This window comes from Silene latifolia, chromosome 5 (genome assembly GCF_048544455.1).
Source record: "Silene latifolia isolate original U9 population chromosome 5, ASM4854445v1, whole genome shotgun sequence".
Lineage (NCBI taxonomy): Eukaryota > Viridiplantae > Streptophyta > Magnoliopsida > Caryophyllales > Caryophyllaceae > Silene > Silene latifolia.
Window position 1 is genome coordinate 34,099,475 of NC_133530.1, and position 18,947 is coordinate 34,118,421.

The following is an 18,947-nucleotide window of genomic DNA, read 5'->3' on the forward strand; positions in this document are numbered from 1 at the left end:
GTGGATAGTGGCAACTTGAGATGTGTAAAGAATTATGGAGGGAAATGGTTAGGAATCGTGGGAGTTAAGAATATATGTAGTGAAAGGTTGTTTTAGAGGGATTGAGAAGAGTGGTATATAGTAAACTTAATGGAGACCTGTCGCGACGTAGATTTGCGTTTACAGTATGAAATGAGTTTTGGAATTCTAGAAAAAAAAATGATTGGTGATGAGTGTGAGTGATAGCATGAGATGGTCTGGACTGATTGGTGATAAGTGTAAGTGATAACGTGATAAGAGAAGATCCATTGTAAGAAAGAGTGAGATAATACTGATATGAAATAATGGGATTCGAGTTTTGGAGCAATGAGAAGGTAACCGGAGCACTAAAGAGTTAGATAGAAGTAATACGGAGTTGAACTATTAATTGGTATTATTGAGTGTAAAGACAAAAGAAGGGTAAAAGGTAAGCTGAGAAAAATGTTGACCGGAGTTATGTGATAAAGAAGTAATGAATTGTCGAGATGTGTGATACTATCATGAGAATTTGAGTTAACGGTCATGTAGGGGTTCCAGGACGACATGTTAATCATGAATTTCGAGGAATTAATGAAAGTAAAAAGCTTGGTGAAGAATTGGCACGATAGGAGATCTTGGTGGTGAGTTGGGTGACGATACAATTAAGGATAGTATTGGGAAGAAGGTTGAGGTAAATTTGGTTGGTGGATTTGATGTCGTGATTTGGGATGTTAACTAAAGATAGGAAAGAAACCGTGATGTTTAGGGATGAGTGTAAGAGGTTTGTTATACAGTGGCGGTATTGTGGCATTGTCACTAGTGGTTAAGGGTGATGATAGATAAGAAACATGGCAATCATAAAGAGGTTGATTTTGTAGAGGCCGGATTGATATGTACATTTGTGAGGAAGTATAAGATGTGGTCTTAGGAGGCGGTTTCTAGTAGTTGAGTATTAGTTGTATGGTTATATTTGGGAGGGGGTGATGGTTATGCAAATGGGAAAATATGTTATGAGGGGCATACGATTTAAGCTCGGGCGAGAGGTAACCTTTACCAGATGGTAACTTACGTGATCAGGATTGACTAGTTGGATGTGATTACGGGTCTATGATGTGTATAAATGTTTGCGTGAGGTTCTAGCCTCACGAGAAGTGGAGTGGTATGGTGTAATAGTTATAAAGTTGTTATTTAAATGTTCTGTAATGCATGTTGGGTACGGTAATCTAATGGAATGATGTTCAAAAGTGATATTTTAGGTGATCTGGCATGGCTAGTTATACTGGTATGTGTATTCATGATATATGTTTATTCGGTGAAAAGGTATATTCATGAGATTCTTGTCTGTTTATTCCGTATAATATGTTGTGTTGTGATTTAGTAAAACAGTTTTGAGCAAGTTTTCTTGTTCGGAAAGTTATACTGAGTCAATGCTTATGGGAATTGTATGTGGTTGTGATGTCTATCGATGTGGTTGTTGTGCTTCAGGTGGTGATCCAGGTACGGTACTTCGTGTTGTGATGCGGGTATTTTCGCGTTGCGGTGCGGCTGTTGGTGGCGGTATTGCGATGCGACACTGGTTGTGGTGGAGTAGGTGGGATGATTACGATTCCAGTTTCGAAAGTACATACCAGTTATACATAGATTGTTGTTTTGTTGCTGCTATTTCCTGTGAGTTTTAGTTTGGACAGATAGACGGTTGTTTTGCTCATTGATGTTTCTTACCAGTTCAGCTTGGGCGTGAGGGTAGAGTATGATATGGAAGAGAGTTGTGTATGTTTCTGTTGCCGGCAAAGTATAGCGATATTCTGTTGATAAGACACAGTTGTGAGAGGTTGTTACAGTAATTTTGATCTTGTTTTAAGATGAGACTTTGGTAAACATAGTAATGGCAAGTGAATGGTGGAACATGTGTTGTACTGATCTGAAAGCTGCAAGTGGTTCATAATCTTTTATTAGGAAAATGAGTATAGGGTGTTGGAAATTAGTATCATGTTAAGTTATGGATGAGTTTTGCGGTAATGAAAAAAAAAAGAACTTGAGGACCTAGTGTGAGTGTGTGTAATAATTATGGATTGTGAGTTCTGAGTATGGAGATAGGTGCATGTATAGAGGACTATGTCGTTTAGGCGGTATTAGGCACAGTTGAAGTTTTGGTTAAGCTAAAGATTTTCTGGTATAGGTTGGGTGGTGTGCCGAAGGAATTGAGGTATGAGAACTGGTTAAGTAAGAGAGCCTTAGAAATAGGAATGGTTATAGGTGTTGAGGTCATAGGCGGTTATCTTTGACATGTCGTGGTGGTGAGAATAATGAGAGGATATAGATAAGGATCTAGTATTAGTGAGTTACGAGGACGTAACATTTATCTTAAGAGGAGTAGGATGCGATAAAAGAGATTTTGATGGTTATGCATGTTGTAGTATAATTGGAAGTAGAGTGTTGGCGTAGCATAAAGGATGAATCTTTGTTGTGATTGATTTTATTAAAGGTCATTGCCATACTTGTAGTAGTTCGATGTTTAGGAATGGGAGAATATTTAGACAGTGTTGACAGTTGGATGATGATGTTTATGAGTTCGATGGAGTTGCCAGTTGGATGGTGATGTTATGAGCGTGAGTAAACTTTGAGGACGAAGCTCCTTTTAAGGGTGGTAGAATGTAACATTCCGTTTGATGTTATGGATGTCTTGATATTGTATTTTCTAGTGGATAATATGTTACGGAGCTAGCAACGTTTGTGGATAGTAGTTGGTAGTGTTTGGAGTTGATGTCGAGAGAGACTATGATATAGTTGATACGATATCGTGAGCCGTGTTGTGGAGGTAGGCATAGTTGGTGGAGATGGTGTTAAGAATTCATGTTTTATAGGTTGGGGTTTTATTTTGAGTTCGGAGTTGCGTTGTTGTGTCTTAATTGAGTTAGTATGTTTGTATTTATGTGTGGGTTGAACTTCGGGGACGAAGTTCCTTTTAAGGAGGGAAGACTGTAATACTACGGTTTTCTATGTCTTTGGGTACTCTATCGAGTGGGGCTTACTCTCTCGAGTAAGTAAGTTGTTTTAAAAAATAGCGTTATGTCTGATGGGTACTCGATCGAGTATGTGTGGCACTCGATCGAGTAAGGGTCACTCGATCGAGTAAGTGTGTTTTACGGGTGATTTTGACGGGTTTTGTTAATAATGCGGGATTAGTATATAAAGTCTCCGTCATCTTTTTTAATCTCTTTTATCATTCTAAAAATCCCTTTTGAGAAGAAAAGAAGTTACGTAAGTGTGTTCCTCGCATTGTTAACAAATCCCCAAGGCTAGGAGTGTCGGATCATCTTGTTCTTTACGCCGTTGTTATCCTTGTGTCGAGGGTAAGCTTTTTATATAGTTTTTATAATGTTTTGTTAAAGTTGGTTGAAACCCTAATTGGGTAATTTGGGGGTTTTGGGGAGTATTGTTGATGTTAGATTGTAATTGTATGATTGTATGTTTGATAGGAAATAATTTCAGGGAAGGATGATGTTGATTAGCTGATTGTGACGATCTTTGTTATTGCTGTTCCAGGTAAGGTTTCCTTACTCCGTATTGATTATATGATGTCTGGTGTTTGTGATGGTGATTGGTAATTAATTATATTGTTAGTTTGATCTTGGTGGTTGTTGATTACATATTGTTGATTGACTGTGTATCTGTCTGTGATCTTCGGGGCGCGTCCCTAGCTGAGTGGAGTCACTTGCGGGAGTGGCTTCACGCCCTTGATTCGCCTTCTGTGGAACCCGCCACAGAAGGGATTTGCACATTAATGAACTTGGGTTTATCGCTCGATGGAGATGAGCAAGGATTTGGTGGGTACGGCTACGGTCCCCCACTGGCGGCGTGGAGTACTTGTTGCGATTGGTACTTTGGCAGGGCTACACACTTTAGTGTGTAGTCAGTTGTGAGGAGATTGGAGATTGGAGATGAAGACTGGAGATTTGTTTGAGTTGTTTGTGATATTGTTCCTTTGTGGTTTTTGTTTTGTTTAATCAGTACTAACCCCGTTTAAATGTTTTAAAAACTGTGGTGATTCATTCGGGGGTGGTGAGCAGTTATTGAGAAAGTATGGTTGATGCGCATGGGATAGCTCGGTTGAGTCATCACGAGCTGTTTAAGAAGTCTTCCGCTGTGTCGAACGTTGTTCTTTAGCTAGTTGGTTTAACATTTGAGAACCTTTGTATTTTCTTTTATCAGTTTCGGTTTTGGTTGTATCGTTTTAAACCTTATTACTATTAAAGTAAGTTTCTTTATTGTCTATTTGATTATCATTGCCTCGGGTAACCGAGATGGTGGCGTTCTCATACCTTAAGTGGTCCTGGTAAGGGACTTGGAGTATGGGTTCACCATGAGGATGAGCAAGTTCTATTAAGAAGATCTATTCGTGAAAGGAGATCGACTATTCCTGATGACAATGAAATATATCTACAAGAATTGGATTATAATATTGGAGCTGATAATGATCCTATGTTGTTTTCACAAGTCGTAAGTTCTACAGATTCAAATTTATGGTTGAAAGCTATGAAAGATGAGATGAATTCTATGGCATCTAATGGAATTTGGGATCTCGTTGTATTGCCTGATGGTGTAAAACCTATTGGGTGCAAGTGGGTCTATAAGACTAAAAGAGATTCACTTGGCAACATCGAGAAACATAAGGCAAGATTCGTTGCTAAAGAATTCACTCAAAGAGAAGGAATTGACTACACGGAGACATTTTCTCCTATATTAAAGAAAGATTCTTTTCGAATTATCATGGCGTTAGTAGATCATTTTGATTACGAGTTACATCAGATGGATGTGAAAACAACATTTATCAATGGTGATTTAGAGGAAGAGATTATGTGAAACAACCTGATGGATTCTTCTCTAAAAGTGGTGAGCATTTGGTTTACAAGCTAAATAAGTCCATATACGGTTTAAAAAAAGCTTCCTGCCAATGGATAAGAAATTCCATGAAGTTATTTCTTCATTCGGTTTCGAAGAAAATATAATGGATCAATGTATATATCTTAAGGTCAGTGGGAGTAAAGTTTATTTTCTAGTGTTGTTTGTGGATGATATTTTGCTAGCAACCAATGATAAAGGGTTGCTACATGAGGTGAAACAATTTCTTTTAAGTAATTTTGATATGGAGGATATGGGTGAGGCATCTTATGTCATTGGCATTAAGATCCATAGAGATAGATCTTTATCTCAAGAGGCTTATATCAATAAAATACTTGAAAGATTCAGGATGAAAGATTGTTCACCAAGTGTAGTACCAATTGTTAAAGGTGACCGGTTCTGCATGGACCAGTGTCCTAGGAATGACATTGTAAGAGAACAAATGAAGAATATTCCATATGCTTCAGCTGTTGGTAGCATTATGTATGCTCAGGTCTGTACCAGACCCGACATTGCATATGCGGTTGGAGTGTTAGGAAGATATCAGAGTAACTCAGGACTTGATCACTGGAAGGCTGTAAAGAAAGTGTTTAGATACCTTCAAGGTACTAAGGATTACATGCTTATGTTTAGACAGACTGAGAATCTTAAAATAGTAGGTTACTCCGACTCCGACTACGTTGGCTGCATAGATTCACGTAAATCCACATCAGGTTATGTGTATATGCTAGCTGATGGAGCTGTGTCATGGAGGAGTGTTAAGCAAACCTTGACGGCTACTTCTATTATGAAGACTGAGTTTGTATCTTGTTTTGAGGCTACCTCACATAGTGTTTGATTGAAAAGTTTCATATTTGGGCTTAGAGTTATTGACTTTATTTGTAGGCCATTAAGAATGTATTGTGATAATTCAGCTGCTGTGTTTATGGCTAAGAATAATAAAAGTGAAAGTCGAAGTAAACATATCGACATAAAGTATCTAGCCATAAAGGAGCGTGTTCAAGAAAAGAAAGTTATCATTGAACACATTAGCACAGAGTTTATGATTGCAAATTCCTTGACTAAAGGCATGCCAATTATAACTTTCAAGGATCATGTAGTGAGAATGGGACTTGGTTCCATTATGTAGTACATTCATTAAGTTTTTGTAAGAAACTTTTATTAAGATGGATGTTTTCGCATTTGGATTTATATGCGCATATTTATAAAGTAATGTTGAGAAATATCATTCTATTTCAACCTGGAGTAAACGTGGGGTTTAGTCATTAAGTTAAATGTGTGTGGTGTGTGTGACTTGATATATTGTGATACATGGAAGATTAATTCTTACTCTAAGAGAATTCGTCGCCATGATCCATATGTTGTGTCTCTTGTTAAATGGACCAAGTGGGAGAATGTAAGATATTTCCATAAATCAAATAAGTATTGTATTAATATTTAATTAAGTTATTTTATGGAAATTAAGTTGGTCCATTGTATGGTGGAATTTACCTAGAATTATGTTTTCACTATTATCTCCCATAACTTACCACTCACAATTTAGAAAATTGTTCAGTTGACTCTTTGATGGTAAGATTCTATATAAGGGGAACATATTTATTCTGATTAAGGTTCACCAAGCCTACCTCATTAAGAACACAAATTCTCATTTGTGATGACGATATCCGTCACAAACTTGTGACGGGTACGGTTTTCTCTCAAAAAATGCCCATGGAGAGGTGAGTGAGAAGTACATGGGGAGTGCCCCACCTTGTCCCCTCTCCCCTTTTTGTGAGAGGTCACAAGCTTGTGACGGGATTAGCCCGTCACAAGCAAGACTAGCTGCATTAAGAAATACACCATCTAAATTGTGAGGCTAAGGGATTGGAAGCCAACTCGGATTTGGGGCATAAGGAATTGGGTTATTCATTAAGACGGATCAATTATTTCAAGCAATAGCTCGAGGTATGTAATCAATCTATTTTATCGCTTCCGCATTCAATTTATACATGTTCATTATGAGACTAGGAAATGTTAATTTAGACTATTTTATTTATACGACACCTGGCTAAGCAATATGCATATATATATTGATTTAGATGATTTGATTTTTGGTTGCCTAATTTTTGGAGCATGTCAGCATGTATAGATATTTAATTAATCCATCCCACCACGCTTTCATAAATTTAAGGTGGCCATCTTTGTCGTACTGAGTTTTTGAAAGACGAGAAGATGACTAAAATAACTAATGGAAATTTAAAGCTTGTGCAATAAGGATACACGTGATGTACTGTTGCTTGCCATGACTATTTGGTTGAATCCTTGCTCTTTCATAGTTTGTTCGATCTACGTATTGTTTCCATTAGGTTAGTGCCCATTGAATATTTCGTATTTTGACAAATATTAAGTAAGACCAGTTAATTTTATGGTCATATAATTTTTCCTATATACATAAAGTTGAGTATATATACTAAAGTTTAATGTCGAGTGATTCAAAATTTTATTAGTTAGAGAGTAGCCACAACACCTCTAGTTAATTGAAATTTTATTTTGGAATCACATATGGAAATTAGAAATTATTTGTGATTAGTCGTATGTAATATAATGAGACTTACCCATAGGAATCTTATTGTTTGTATTTGTATGAATAATTAGGATGATATATAGAATCTTGTTTCTTAATCTACCCACAGGAGTTAAGAGATGTATATGGTTTGATAGTATTGTCATAAAGTTAAATTTTTTATGTATCTAATTGAGTAGAACTTTAGCCCAGAGGCAAGTATTATGTCTCTAGATACATATTTGAGCATGATTTACATTGGTAAAGCATGATTAAGTTTAAAGTCTCAACTTTGGTAATAAGCATGTTATTCATTATATTTGCAGTAATTTTACCTGGGAGTTCTACTGATGTTAAATTTGACATTCCTGAATTGAATGGTGATAACTATAAGGTCTGGAAAGAGAGAATGCTACTGCACTTGAATGGTTAGATATTGATTATGCTATTCGGAAAGACGAACCACCTAAAGTAACTAAAGAAAGCACTAAAGAAGCAATTGATCTTTATGAAAAGTGGGAGAAATCTAATCGTCTCTCCATTATGTTCATAAAGACCAGAATGTGTGCTAGTATTCGTGGTTATGTCGATCAGCATACTAAAGCTAAAGATCTAATTAAGGCCATCGATGAGCAGTTTGCAACTTCTGATAAAGCTCTTGCTAGTATCTTAATATTGTAGCTTTCATCTTTGAGGCTCACCGAGACTAAAGGTGTGCGCAATTATGTCATGCGCATGAGGGATATTGCAGCCAAACTTAAGATTTTAGAAGTTACCATGTCCGACTCTTTCCTTGTGCACTTCATTTTATGCACTCTTCCTCCAAAATATGCTCCTTTTAAGATCTCTTACAACACACATAAGGATAAATGGTCAATTAATGAACTTATGGCCATGTGTGTTCAAGAGGAGGGCAGATTGTTAATGGAGGAAGGTGAAAAGGTGAACCTTACTGTTGCTTTTTCTTCAAAGAGGCAAAAGGGTCGGGTCACACTAAAGATAAGGGAAAGGTAAAGATTTCAGCTGAGCCAGCCATTAAGGAGGAGTCTACGTGTTTCTTCTGTAAAAAGAAGAGACACATGAAGATAGACTGCATTAAGTTTAAGGCTTGACTAAAGAAGAAAGGTAATTTTCATGCGTTTGTTTGTTATGAATCTAATATGGTTAATGTTAATCATAATACATGGTGGATTGATTCTGGAACTACAATCCATGTTTCGAATACCTTGCAGGGTATGGCAAACCTAAGGAAACCAGTGGGCAGTGAACTTTCAATCTATTCAGGAAACCAGATTAGTTCACATGTGAAGGCCATTGGGATATGTAACTTAATATTAAGTAGTGGTTTTATTTTGCATTTGGAAAAGACATTTTATATTCCAAATTTCTCTAGAAATTTGATTTCAGTATCAAGACTTGTACCTTTGGGTTTTACCTTTAGTTTTTCAGACTCTGGATTCAGTATTCTCAGAAATTATGAAATTATTGGTTATGGTATTTTGTCTGATAATTTACATCGTCTTGAACTGCAAAATAATATTACTCATAATTCTATGCATGTCAATGCTGGTTTAAAACGTTGTATTATGAATGAGAATTCCTCTATTTTGTGACATCGGAGACTAGGACATATCTCCATTGAGAGGGTAAAAAGATTAGTAAAGGATGGAGTACTTGATACATTAGACCTTACTGATTTTTATACTTGTGTTAGTTACATTAAGGGTAAGCAAACTAACATGTCTAAGAAAGGTGCAAAGAGAAGTTCTAGCTTATTAGAAATCATACATACAGATATTTGTTGCCCGGACATGAACGCTAATGATCCAAAATATTTTATCACCTTTATTGATGATTACTCACGTTATATGTATCTTTACTTACTTCGTTCTAAGGATGAAGCTTTTGATGCCTCTAAATTATTTAAGGCTGAAATAGAGAAGTTATGCGGTAAGCGCATTAAGATTGTGAAATCTGATAGAGGTGGTGAATACTATGGTAGATACTGAGAACGGACAAGCACCTGGTCTATTTGCTAAATTTCTTCAAGAGTATGGGTTGTTGCCCAATACACTATGCCTGGTTCTCCAGACCAGAATGGTGTAGCAGAAAGAAGAAATATGACATTAATTGAGATGGTGCGTTGTATGAGAAGTAATGCTAAACTTCTTTCATTTTTGTGAGTTGATGCACTTAAGACGGCAGCGTATATATTAAATCGAATTCCTTCCAAGGCTGTGTCTAAGACACTTTTTGAGTTATTTAAAGGATGAAAACCGAGTTTGAGACATATACGCATTTGGGGATGCCCCTCGGAGTTGAGAGTATATAATTCACAAGAAAAGAAACTTGATCCAAGAACTATTAGTGGGTATTTCATTGGATATGCCGAAAAATCTAAGGGTTATAGGTTTCATTGTCCATCTCATAATACAAGGATTGTGGAATCAAGAAATGCTAAATTTCTTGAGAATGACTTGATCAGTGGGAGTGACCTAATTCAGGACTTTGTCCTCGAGAGGGATCATCATAAAGTTCCACTCTCTGATTCAAGTGATAGATTGGTTGTCATTCACACTCCTCAAGTTCAATCGAGTGTTACAAAACCAGTGATAGAAATTCCACAAAATGTCGATCAAAATATGGTAGATCATAATGAGGAATAGGTTCACCATAAGGATGAACAAGTTCTATTAAGAAGATCTATTCGTGAAAGGAGATCGACTATTCTTGATGACTATGAAATATATCTACAAGAATTAGATTATAATATTGGAGCTGATAATGATCCTATGTTGTTTTCACAAGCCGTAAGTTCTACAGATTCAAATTTATGGTTGAATGCTATGAATGATGAGATGAATTCTACGGCATCTAATGGAGTTTGGGATCTCGTTGTATTGCCTGATGGTGTAAAACCTATTGGGTGCAAGTGGGTCTATAAGACTAAAAGAGATTCAGTTGGCAACATCGAGAAACATAAGGCAAGACTCGTTGCTAAAGGATTCACTCAAAGGGAAGGAATTGACTACACAGAGACATTTTCTCCTGTATCAAAGAAAGATTCTTTTCGAATTATCATGGCGTTAGTAGATCATTTTGATTACGAGTTACATCAGATGAATGTGAAAACAACATTTCTCAATGGTGATTTAGAGGAAGAGATTTATGTGAAACAACCTGAAGGATCTTCTCTAAAAATGTTGAGCATTTGGTTTGTAAGCTAAATAAGTCCATATACGGTTTAAAACAAGATTCCCGCCAATGGTATAAGAAATTCCATGAAGTTATTTCTTCATTCGGTTTCGAAGAAAATATAATGGATCAATGTATATATCTTAAGGTCAGTAGGAGTAAAGTTTGTTTTCTAGTGTTGTATGTGGATGATATTTTGCTAGCAACCAATGATAAAGGGTTGCTACATGAGGTGAAACAATTTCTTTCAAGTAATTTTGATATGAAGGATACGGGTGAGGCATCTTATGTAATTGGCATTAAGATCCATAGAGATAGATCTCGAGGCATTTTGGGGTTGTCTCAAGAGGCCTATATCAATAAAGTACTTTAAAGATTCAGGATGAAAGATTGTTCGCCAAGTGTAGTACCAATTGTGAAAGGTGAGCGGTTCTGCTTGGACCAGTGCCCTAGGAATGACATTGTAAGAGAACAAACAAAGAATATTCCATATGCTTCAGCTGTTGGTAGCATTATGTATGCTCAGGTCTGTACCAGACCCGACATTGCATATGCGGTTGGAGTGTTAGGAAGATATCAAAGTAACCCAGGACTTGATCACTGGAAGGCTTTAAAGAAAGTTTTTAGATACCTTCAAGGTACTAAGGATTACATGCTTATCTTTAAACGGACTGAGAATCTTGGAGTAATAGGTTACTCCGACTCCGACTACGGTGGCTGCATAGATTCACGTAAATCCACATCAGGTTGTGTGTATATGCTAGCTGATGGAGCTGTGTCATGGAGGAGTGTTAAGCAAACCTTGATGGCTACTTCTAATATGAAGGCTGAGTCTGTATGTTGTTTTGAGGATACCTCACATGGTGTTTGATTGAAAAGTTTCGTATTTGGGCTTAGAGTTTTTGACTCTATTTGTAGGCCGCTAAGAATGTATTGTGATAATTCACCTGCTGTGTTTATGGCTAAAAATAATAAAAGTGAAAGTCGAAGTAAATACATCGACATAAAGTATCTAGCCATAAAGGAGCGTGCCCAGGAAAAGAAAGTGATCATTGAACACATTAGGACAGAGTTGATGATTGCAGATCCCTTGACTAAAGGCATGCCAATTAAGACTTTCAAGAATCATGTAGTGAGAATGGGACTTGGTTCCATTATGTAGTACATTCATTAAGGTTTTGTAAGAAACTTTTATTAAGATGGATGTTTTCTCATTTGGATTTATATGCGCATATTTATAAAGTAATGTTGAGAAATATCATTTTATTTCAACCTGGAGTAAACGTTGGGTTACTCATTAAGTTAAATATGTGTGGTGTGTGTGACTTGATATATTGTGATACATGGAAGATTAATTCTTACTCTAAGAGAATTCGTCGCCATGATCCATATGTTGTGTCTCTTGTTAAATGGACCAAGTAGGAGAATGTAAGATATTTCCATAAATCAAATAATTATTGTATTAATATTGAATTAAGTTATTTTATGGAAATTAAGTTGGTCCATTGTATGGTGGAATTTACCTAAGATTATGTTTTCACTATTATCTCCCATAACTTACCACTCACAATTTAGAAAATTGTTCAGTTGACTCTTTGATGGCAAGAGTCTATATAAGGGGAACATATTTATTCGGATTAAGGTTCACCAAGCCTACCTCATTAAGAAATACATCATCTAAATTGTGAGGCTAAGGGATTGGAAGCCAAGTCAGATTTGGGGCATAAGGAATTGAGTTATTCATTCAGACGGATCAATTACTTCAAGCAATGGCTGGAGGTAAGTAATCGATCTCTTTATCGCTTCCGCATTCAATTTATACATGTTCATTATGAGATTAGAACATGTTAATTTAGACTATAAAAACTTACAGTCTGGGTATTGTAAACTGCAATCTCTAGAATGTTGCACTATTGGGTAAATATTCCTGGTGGATGTCACAGAAAAAAGAATGTTTGTGGGTGAAATGGGTAAACCACATCTATATAAGCACTAGTGGCAATACCAACCCTCTATCAATTCCAACTGGACTTGGGTCGGTTCAAGTCGAGTTACAAGTAAGCTCGGGTCCTATCTTTTCGGGTTTTATCAGTTTTTCGTTTAACCGTCGTGTTGGTTCAGGTAGTTTTGGTTCAGCAGATTTCCGGGTTCTATCAGGTCTGTTTTCAAATAAGTCGGGTCGATTATTCGAGTCCACTTTTGCTTGCTCTAGTTGTAATCAATGCAACTTTATTTTGATGTATATAACATTAATATGACTTAGTAGTTGTCGTTTCGGGTCACTTTAAGTCATTTTGCATCGGGTCTTTTCGGGTCGGGTCATCTCGGGTTTGGTCAACATCGTGTCAATCAAGGCTCAGGTCGGGTCGATTTGTGTTAAGCAAGTTCAAGTCATTTTCGGGTCTCAAGTCATCCTTATTGGGTCGAGCCATTCGGATTAACCTTACCAGGAACTAGACAGTTACACGTGCCAATATACCTTCACTGGTTTTCATGTCATTTCTATGTCACAAAATCTCATTGAAGGCGGGCGATATCCGTCACAAGCGTGTGACGGATACCGTTTCCTCTTACAAAATATCCATTGAGAGGTGAGTGAGAAGCACATGGGGGGTGCCCACCTTGTCCCCTCTCCCTTTTTGTGAGAGGTCACAAGCTTGTGACGGGATTAGCCCGTCACAAGCAAGACTAGTTGTTTATAGGTAGGGTTGGCTTTGTCCTTTGGGCCTTCCTTATTCTATAGTTTTGGAGATCTCTTTTGCAATCCAACACGAAATACTATTTTACTAGATTTGGTGCCCGACTTCGCCCGGGCTACCTGTCTAACTCACACGTTTGCTATTTATAATATTTTTTTTTTCTACGGCATATCTTGTAATTATGATGAAATGTAAAATTTATTTTCAAATTATGAGACACGTTCACTACCCCGCTATTAATATTATTACTTTCACGACATTCTTTCTTAATATCATTACATTCACTACTCCCGTGGTTACTATTATTTCTTTTACTAATTCCTCTATTTTTTTCTGTTAAATTCATTATTCCCGTTAATTTTATCCGGCCTATATTTAAATAAATAAAATATTTTCTTGAGTCGTTTGGTTATTTAATTGTTCATACTTTTTCTCATTGTTACCACTGTAACTTTCATTACATTCGTAGTTATTTTCACTACTTCCACTATCATTATTATAACTATCACTACTCCCACATTAATACCGTTAACATTATTAATCTCGTTGCTGCTACTATTACTTTTACTACATTTAATTTAATGTATAATTCTATGATGATACTAATTAATTCCATAAATGGGCATGTTAGTTTTAAGGAAAATCACTATATTCTTGTGTTTTCTAAATTTAATTACTTTAATTTAATGTAATTTCCATAAATATTCTTCATCAAGGCATCTTTATATTATACTTTTAACCAAAACTATATAATATTTACATTGAGGTCCCTTTATCAGGTCCATCACACGGTGCTATCGATTTAAAACTATATAGTATAATTAATTTGTATAGATTTCTTTAATTACATTGAAGTCCCTTGGTTTCTGGAATTAATATATAGTATTGATGTAGTATGGTTTAACACAAATTATTGTGTAAGAGCACTTTACAGTAATATTTAATAAAAGCCCAAATTGATTATTTAATAAACTTATAGAAAGAATTTTTATTTTAATAATCTAATGTTTTATATTAATAACTTGTATATTTAAATATGTTAGTTTCCATTTTAAAATATATATTTGTTAAAATAAAATTAAAATATAAATTAAATTAAATATTATCATTGGTTTTCTCTCCTTTTAGTAGGAGAATTGTAGATTTTTTAATTATCGATCATCATTTTGAACTGAAGGTCTGAAGTGATCAAATAGTACGCTGATTCTAGCCCAACATGTGACAAGACGAGGTGTGAGGGTTAGAACCGTGGTGGAGTTAATTTGTTAATGTTAACTAGTATAGCAACCCGTGCTACAACACGGTAATTTTATAAAGGTAATTTTAGAGATTTAGTGTATTAATATTATTTTAATAAATAGAATATGAATTTAATTTAATATAAATGTACTTTTATATATAAAACGTAACCATAAGAAATATTCCATATATAGAGGCATAGTGATTGACGGCAATATTATTATTGATTGTGTAGAATATTGTAGTAGAAATATTTCATATATGGCTTGACTAAAATATATTAGAAGAGAATATTCTAGAAGGGAATATTCCGTGTGGGGGAAAAGATGAGCGGGAAACTTGAGCGGGAATAACACAGATGTGTTATTCTTTTAGTCTATAGGGGATTTTTGGTTATTAGATAAGCGGGCTAGCGGTTTTGTGTTGAGATAATTAACATGTATAATTTTGAAAACTCCTTGTTTGTAGTGTATGACTCCGTCTGACAAGGCTTTTTAGGTACTTGATTTGGTCAAAATAACTTATTCGACCAAAATTTCAGGTACCTTATTTTGTTGTAAGCGTTTGGTAAGTAGCTTATTTAACCAAATTAGGTACTTGAAATGAAATGTTACCTAGAGTAACATTTGAGATTTCAGGTACCTGATTTGGTTTGATTTTCCATTTTTACCCTTTAAATTTATACTACTCCCTCCCTGTCACTATATTGTACCCATTTGATATGAGCACAATACTTAAGGAAAAGTATTAAAATAGGAGTAAAAGAGTTGTGTGGGGTTGGTGATAGGAGAGAGGGATGAATTATTAGTAATTAAATAAAGAATTGTGGGGCCAAAACATAAAGAAAAGTAATAAAATATGAGTAAAAGAGTTGTGTGGGGTTTGGTGATAGGAGATAGGAATGAACAAAATAAGAGTAAAAGTTTCTAAAAATAGAAAGGGGAACATTAGTTGAATAATCCGTTTCGGGAAAGAGGGAACATTATAGTGACTGGGAGGGAGTATTAAATAAGGGTGAATTATCATATCCCTTTACGTCATTTCATCAAAATCAATTACCTTTTCAGTTAGTTTGCGGTTTGCCAAACATTTTTTTTTATATAATCAGCAACCTTATCAGTTCCTAATTTTCAGCTACCTTATCAGTTACCTTTTCAAATTGCAGCTACCTTTTCAGTTAATTTTACCAAACAAAGTCTATATCCGAGTTGAAAGCCTTTATTGCCAAATGCCATCCAAAGATTTTTGTTTTCTAATAATAACACAATCAAAGTTTCTTGACTAAGATCTCTAAATAAGTTTATTGAAAGATAATTTTATAATTTCAAGAAAAAATGGTAATAGAAGTAATAAAATAAGTACAAACCATGATTAAAATAAAATGAATACATTTATTATGTAAATAGGTACGAAATTATTATCTCATAATTAATAATAAAAGACTTCAAAAAGAGACACGAAAAACAGATAAATGGGTAAGATAGCTTGATCTCTCGTTAAATTTAAAATTTTAAAATATCTTGGTTTTAGAAAAATCCAAAATCAAGACATTAGGATTAGGGTGTGGCATTAGGGGATTTTATATGGTCTATATCCAATTGTGTTTACCAAAACAGACGAATTAATTCCATAAATAGTTACTCCGTATAATTTTAACCATGCGGTGTAATATAAGCAAGTCCAACTTTCATATAAATTCCCATTCATAGTGAGTGGGTGACCATTAAAAGAACACAAATTCTCATTTGTGACGGTGATATCCGTCACAAACTTGTGACGGATACTGTTTCCTCTAACAAATTGTTCATTAAAAGGTGAGTGGGAAGCATATGGGGAGTGCCCCACCTTGTCCCCTCTCCCTTTTTGTGAGAGGTCACAAGCTTGTAACGGAATTAACCCGTCAATAGCAAAACTAGCTGAAGAAAGAAACCAAGACAACGACGAACGAGTAGCACTTGGAACAAGCATCTTGATGTTATTTTAATATGAGTTTTTATAACGTGTGCCCTTAGAGTACACATTAATAAATCAAATAAGGAAAGATTCATAAGATATTCTCACTAATTATGGTAAAACTAAGTTTATAATTCTATTTATCATGAAAATACGTTGTAAATCTTTCCATATTTGATTTATTAATGTGTATTTTAAGGACACACGTTAAAAAAACTCTTCTAATATATAATGACAGCATTCATCTCTAATAAAAATGAATAAAATGATCATAATTCATACACATCCGTATTATTTTAGTTGACTTTCAAACTTGTAACTAAGACGACTTTTTAGGTCGTATTAAACTAATCACGGTCGTGTTTAATTATGCTAGTCGAACACCCATCCAAGCATATAACCAAGGATTATGCAAAAAATGTTTACACAAGTAGATCGAGATAATTAAACGTTAGAAAAAGAGGTTAAGGAAATGGAAGAAGAAGGGCCATCGTTCGAGTCGACGCCATCATGGGTAATTGCAGATGTTGTTCTTGTCATCGTTGGTGTTTCTTTGGCTATTGAGAAGCTTCTTAGTAAACTTGGGGAGGTAAGCTCTCTTCTTTGTTTTTTTCTTTTAGAAGTAAGCTTTTTTTCGTTGGGCTATTAAGTATCAACATTTTATGTCCTATTTACTAAGAGAATAGGCGAAACTCTAAATTTTCCCGCCTAAACATATTTCCTAAAATAAAGTTTAGTTATTTTTAGCATATTCTATAAATATGGTGGGTTATAATACACATAATCTTTCAGATTTATATATTTATGTCATTTATTATTTTAAATTCTACACAAAATTATCTCCAATCTCTTTATGATATAAAAAAGAATTTTTTTTTGTTTAAAGAATCATACGAAAAAAAATTCATTGATTTTCTATGATAAAAAATTGCGACTAAAAATATATTATCAGTAAAATTTTATAAAATAACACCATTAATCTCTTGGTAATAGGAAAAACTTTCATTGAAATACTCATCTCATGATCAATACGATTTTGACTTTGATTTTTCAAATCAAAATATAACGATGAGAAATGTAAAAAAAAAAAAAAAAAAAAATTAGTTAATTTAAATTTCATAAATATAATATACTAAAAAAAGTAAAACTCTAAATATACCGTGCATACATTACACGGAAGCTAAACTAGTTTTACTTTAATAAAAGCCAAGATTTTGTGTTGACTTGACGCAAAACAATTTAATTCTAATTAATCTCCCATCCACGCTCCACCACAAAATCCACAATTATCGTTCCTCCTCCCTCCAATCTAAGGGTGAATAAGTTTAGGTTCGGATCGTTATATGGGCCTAACCGAGTCATTTGGTCTGGACTCAATCCAGATCAGATTCTTTTAGGTTCGGTCCTCGGTCCTTTATTTTTGAAGTTTTGATTTTAAGGTTGGTCCAGATTAAGATTGATTATTTCAGGTCTGCACAATGGACCAAAATATATGGCTTTCAAGTCTATTTATTAAAACTTTGTAAGTGAATCGAATATTTTAAGCTAAAATCTCATAAACAGTAGAGTTCAGTAGCCCAACAAATACTCGAGGGGGGGGGGGGGGTAGAGTATGCACTCTTTTTCGATTGATATGCAAACGTGGTATACTTCGATTTTTGCAACTTATGAATTAAGTACAAATATGTCGAGTATATTGATGATCTTTGGAAAGCAAAACGTCAAAACAATAAAATACGAAAAAGATAAAATAACACACGAGATTTTAACGTGGTTTGGCCCAATTGAAAAGCATGCATCCACCCTTTTTTATTAATTGTTTATCACGAGCGCCTAATCCGGTCTACCGTATAATAAACAACCAATCCCCACGACTAACCCTAATCGTGCTAATGAAGGATGTCATGCCTTCGGTGTAGGATGTTAAGCCTTGGTGATGTAGGATGGTAACCCTACGGTGCGTAAGATGTTAAGCTTACAAGTGTTTCAATTTCAACGATACAATCAACTCTAAAACAGTACAATTTAATTGTCTAGAAGAAGATTGTAAAACTACACACTTTAAAAGATAAAACTTTTGACACGAAAAGTACTTAATTTAAAGACTGTTGACTTATGAAAATAATTTTGCAAAAATAAATTTTAACAACATGCAGACATGCAACAAAAATGTTTTTTTTCCAAAGTTTGATTTATAATCAAGATGAAATTCTTTCAAGTCGTGTATATCTAGATTTAGAATCACGTGTATATATATATATATATATATATATATATATATATATATATATAGAGGCACACACACGAGTAAATATCATGAATCTTTCGAATTAGGGTTTCTCGTATACTTGCCTTAATGCACACTCCAAATCTAGAATCTTCGTAAATATTAAAGATAATTATTTCTAAAATATATTGGC